We start from the raw sequence: 6,000 nt of genomic DNA, 5'->3' as shown, positions 1-6,000 counted from the left end.
TTTGCGCTTTTCGTCATTGGTTTCCGACTTTTCCGTTTTCTCCTTCGGAGCCTTGTCTGCTTTAGCCTTCTTCTTCCCTTTCTTCTTTCCACCGTTTTTTGATTTGGCCGTAGATGACTCTACAGCGTGAATATCGGCGGAAAGTTCAGGAGAAGACTCTCCTGTCGGGGAATCAGGCAAGGTGATTATAGGAGTAGTAGAAGTCTTGGAAGATTTCTTCTTGCTCTTTGTATTCACGATGCCAATCATACCATCAGCGGCATGAGATCCCGAAGGAGCAGCAGCGATTTGATTCGATTTTGGAAGATCTGGAATCTTCTCGTGTAACGTACCTGACTGAGTATAAACTAAGTCAAGGTACTGCGCCTGAGCAATGACTTGCTCCTCAGTAACTACTCCGGCCTTAGCTACATCTTCAGTAATCTTCGGTAATAATGATTTAACAAACCATTCAGCTAAGATTTGGTCCGGAATAAAAACTTTCACTAACCTTCTTCGACGTCTCCACTCATGAATGTGATCAGAAATATACGTGGACGTCGATTGTTTTAGTGAAGTTAATAACTCCGTGCCGTTATCGTATCTGACCGGCAACTGAAAGTGAGTTAAGAACGAGGTAGCTAACTGGCTGAAATTGTAAAAAGAGGCCCGTGGTAACTCAATGTACCACTTGGCCGCGAGACCAATGAGTGTACGCTGGAAAAGACGTAAGCGGATCGAATCATCCGAGATAGAATTTGAAGCACACCAGAGGTGGTAAGTCATCACATGATTGGACGGATCCTCTCCAGACTTACCTTCGAACTTGGGTATATCACTGGGCAACTTATTTGGCATTGGCGGCCAGAACGGAAGATATTGAATTGGATCGTTCGTTAGGCGCGTCAAGTCTGGTAAATCCAAAGTTGCGATAAACGGTAATTGCCGGTTAGGATCTCTAAAACTCTGGGTCACAAGACCAGTCCCAGGAGGAGGATATCCAGGATAACTAGGAACAGGAATCGCATTAGGGATATTATATCCTCCTGGAAAACCAGGATTAACCGGACCGTACTGGGGTTGTTGAGGTTGTTGATAAGTGTACCCAGGATACGGTTGATACTGGTAAACCGGCTGTTGGACAGCTTGCCCATGTTGGTACTGTCCCTGGTACGGTTGATGAACAAATTGAGGTTGAGTAGTGACAACCGTACTTATACCAGGCTGACCTATAGGCATCTGGACCGTGGTTTGAATCGTAGATCCAGACAACGGTAAAGATGTCTGAGGAGTGGTTGCAGAGACAGTAGAAACCGGAGCTGTCGATACTCCAGAAGTAAGTGCGGCAGATGTAGCGGTAGTTGCAGCAGCCGTTTGAGATGGAGTACTAGGTGCAATTGGCGGCTGAGTAACTACCGAAGTTACAGAAGTTTGAACATTTGACTGGACAGGTTGTGGTTGCTGGGGTGGACCAGAAACTACGGGTTGTCCAGCTTGAGGTACCAACTGTATACTTGGCTGCAACACCTGTTGACCCTGTGATGGATCCCACACCATCATTCCGGGGAATTGACCCGTAACAGGTTGAGAATACTGAGATCCATAACCGGATTGAGGATAGGATTGATAATTGAAAGGTACAGTTCCCATACCTTGAACATATGACTGACCTTGAGGTGGTTGATAACCTTGACTCGAGTATTGACCTTGAGGTTGATAACCTTGAGGTAAATACGGATACTGGGGTTGACCTTGACCTTGAGGTTGATACCCTTGAGGTTGATACCCTTGGGGTTGATACCCTTGGGGTAAATATTGATACTGAGGTTGACCCTGGGGTACATATTGAGGCTGGGGTTGACCTTGAGGCATGTATTGCACCATAGGTACATACTGACCTTGAGGTTGCCCCCCAGACACAATTTGTGTACCTTGAGGTTGCCCCCCAGGGGTTAATTGAGGTTGCCCCCCAGGCGGTAATTGGCCACCTTGAGGTTGAGAAACGGGAACTGAACCTGACATCATGTAAATGTCTCCTACACCCAACGGTATGTTACCATTGTTTCCAGCTAATAACCCATGATCAATGGGTTGAGGAGATGCCCCCGCAAAGGTACCAGAAAGTGATTGATACCCAGTGGGAACAGAAGGACCGCCGTGTAAGAAAGATTCAGGAGTTTGAGTAAACACGGACGACTGACCAGACATATTTACAGGAGTATAAATACCTCCAGGTGGAAAAGGAGTACGAGGTGTAGAAAAACCTATCCCTGAGTTGTCTAAATAATTGGTTAACGAAAGGTACCAAGTAGTACTTCTAGGAGGACTGTAAAAGATAGATTCACGCTCCCTGAGCTCAATAGTAAGTTGATCTTCAAGGTTAGAGATGCCTATTTCTTCCTCTGGAGCAAGTTCTTCAATAGCAATCAGACCAGTAGGAAGATTTTCGGTGATAACTCGTTCTACTCTTGGTGAATCTAGAACACTAGAAGTCGGAGTAACAGGTTCAGATATTTCAGGTTCTTCGCCTGTATCACTAGTAGACGAAAAACTACCAGCAAGCTCAGAAACTGTAACAGCTTCGGGATTATAACCTGTCTCTAGACTTTGGTAATCTGGATGGACTACCAAGGAAGATTCTCCTTCTTCAGGTGAACCTACTTTACTGCCACTAGGAGGAGTTACAAGGACCTTCAATCCTTCGTACTGACCCGGGACGTTTTCAGGAGATCCACCCCGTGATCTACGGAGTTTCCTCAACAAATCAGTTCCAGTAACAATCTCAGGTGACTTGCCCCGAAGTCTACGGGACTGTCTCGGTAATTCCGCCACAGCTAAAAACTTTTAACTACCACACACGAAAACAAAGTAAAATCTCAAATCAAACCACCTAAAGTCGCTAAAGAACCAAACAAATTTGAATCACACGCCTAAAGAATCTAGGGCGTCAAACCAAGCACAAACAGTAGCCTTCCAGACCGAAAACGCTAGTTGGAGATGAAACCCAACATCGCCGGATTCAGTACAGAAGTGGCGGGTGGAACAGTTACCCCGGCAACCTGCTTAATGAATAGACCGGCACAAGTTCCTCCACTTTAACCGTCTCGAGTGAAGTGAACCCCCCGGAAAATCCAAGTGAGTCTAGCCGACGTCTGCTCCAGGTACAGTGGGATCTTCCCTCCACCGTCACCTCGGTAGAATCCTAAAGATAATGGTCACTAAGGTTACCAACCGCAACAAATGCACCTGGGGGAACAGTCTACACTCCGACAGCACGCAAGGGCAGAGTATTAAGCTCAATCCCCTTGCCGGTTCCTTGACAATAATCCAAGGTTTACCGACAAGTGACCCCTGGCTCCTCGACAATGGTTAATCCGAGGTTTACCGTTTGTAATACGTGCGTGTCTGGCGTCGTTCCCAACGAGGGAGGATTGATCCCCTCACTGGTTCGGACACGAGCTCGTGCTTCTCCTTTAAGAGGAGCTTTCCCAGAGTACAAATGAGACAATTGGATTTATTCTATCACAAGATAAGCTACTTGTTTGGTTTTGCTGTCTTGGAGAGTTAATTACTCTCCTACTCCAAGACACTAGCCTGATCTAAATTGGTGTTTCAGAGCCCTAGTAAATAAAAGTTACTAAGTTGATTTTACTTTAAGCGTTAATTTTATGGTTTTTCTTAAAGACAAAAGGTAGCGGAAATGAAACCAATGGTGTGTAGACTCGACTCAAACCACTACAAAGATGCACCTAAGATGATTTACGTTACTTTTCTCTTTCAATGAAACTCCTAACTAAGAGAGTTGAGAAATGCAAATTTTATAGAAAACAACTTTCTTAGTAAAGACAATCAAAGAAACAATTCTCTTTATCTTTCCAAGCATACAAACATGACCACTCCTTACGTGAACGAAAAATTCTTTTTCTTTCAAAATGCCTCAAAGCTACTTGAAACAAAACTTTTCAAAGGAGATGTTTTTGTATTTTCTCTTATTTAATAAAGCATATAAATCTATTTTAACGAAAATCAATCTCAAAAGCTATAAAATCTATGAAAACTTGACTCACAAGCAAATCAAAAAAGAAATTTACTCTAAAGCAAACCTAATGAGGCAAAAGCCTACAAAGATGATTCTAGGTTGTTTTACTTGACCACAATCGAGCCAAGGACCAGCTAATGCAGAATCAAAAGACCAGTCAAAACAAAACTCAAATCTTTTTGTTCTTTTTGTAAAATGGAATTCAATACTTAATCAACAAGCACTTCGAAATTTGCCAAAGAGACAACTCAAAGGTAAGTTGCTCTCACAGGTAGACTTTACAACAGGTCTGACTCCTAAGAAGGCTGACAAAACCATAGAGATCTAAGGCTTGACAACTTCTACCGCCAAAGTCACTACAGGACCTACTCAAAAATCAAACCCTAGGGCTTAAACTTCTATGAAATCCACTAAAACACTCAATGCTATCGAAACAAGTTTAGGTGAAGATCTTTGACAAGAGACTAATGGATCTGGGCAGTAAAAACTAAGAAAAAGCAAAATCTAAGAGGAAAAATGTAAAAAATGGAAATTTCTTAATTTTTAGCAGGGTACGCAGGCAACCTGTTAAGCCAGGTGCGGGCCCGCTCTGTGCACACAGCAACAGTGCGTACAAGTACGCACTGTGCAATACTCAGAGGGTGTGTACTACTGAAAAAACCAAGAAAAACTAAATTCAATTTGACCCTAATCTAACCCACCCAAATACAAAGTCACAGGGCCAAAAACCAGAAAATAAATGACTTTTCTCAGATCAAAGTTGCATACAAAGGAAAATACTTTCACATCAATGGAGTCCCCAGTGGAGTCGCCATTTTGTCAGGCGGAAAGAGTCGATAGTGCGGACACAACCAACCTCCCTAGGAGCCTAAGACTCTCTAGTGACAAACAAGACAAACAAGAGCAATCCTTCTCTAAACATGCATTTACTATACGAGAAATCAAGTGTTTAGATCCTACCTGTAGTCCAACGCTGTTGTAGCAGTCCAGCCTCGCTGATCCGGATGAGCTCCTCCTTCACTTCGAAACCTGCATTCACTAACAATCAAACGATTAAATAGCACTTGATAATCTCATAAAATAAAACATATTTAACACATAGACCAAGGAGTACATGAAACAACTCATAAATAACAAGTTATTGAGAAGAATGGACTCATTTGCATTAATAGGAAACAAAAGGAACAATTACAACCTGAGCCTTGGTGTTGTGCAAGTCCCTCCCAGGGTCCATCAAGAGTTCTCCTTTACTTTGACAAAGCTCACGCACTTCCAAATAGAACAAGCAAAGATGGCAATCTCTCCTCACAAGCTTCTAAATGGGATTCCTAATTCCAGCAGCATCTACCCTTAGAAATGTTTAGCTTTCAACCTCCCCTCCTTCTGGCCCAATGCCTGTATTTATAGTGCTCAAGAGGGAGTTAATCAGGTCCACCATCAATGGGATAATCCCCTCTTTGGATGGGATAGCTCCCTTATTGATGGGATAAGTTCCTCTTTGATAGGGGTACATGAACCATCTGGAGGCGCTCATACACGTCAAACATACTTCTAGAAGCCTCTAGAAATGACCACAAGTAACATTTTTGGAGTGAAACTTGTGCTTTTTGACCTTTACAGGGGTACGCACCTGCCCCTTTACATACAGAGCGTACAAGTACGCAGCGTTTGTGAACATTAGGTGCGTACCCGCAAGTAAGGCCGAGAGAATCTGCGTACCCAGAGATAAACACATTTACAAAGACTTTCTCTCTTTTTGGAGTTTTGACATGGAGAGCAGAGGCATAAGACTTGCCCAGGAGGATAGCATGACTGTTGATAGAGCCATACCAACTGTAAATATTCATGGTGACATTTTTTAGTGTAACACCTATCCTTCTTGCATGAGAACTCCACCAAGTCCCCTCTTGCAAGCATATATACACACTACAAGCTCTGTGCCTGGATCCACAATCTTTAGCACTGGTGCATGTGTCAACAAT

Source organism: Pinus tabuliformis, chromosome 1_2 (assembly GCF_031772625.1).
Source record: "Pinus tabuliformis cultivar Carrire ecotype Pingquan chromosome 1_2, CPIR1, whole genome shotgun sequence".
Taxonomy (NCBI): Eukaryota; Viridiplantae; Streptophyta; class Pinopsida; order Pinales; family Pinaceae; genus Pinus; species Pinus tabuliformis.
The sequence above is the reverse complement of the archived record's forward strand: the minus strand, read 5'-3'. Positions refer to the sequence as shown.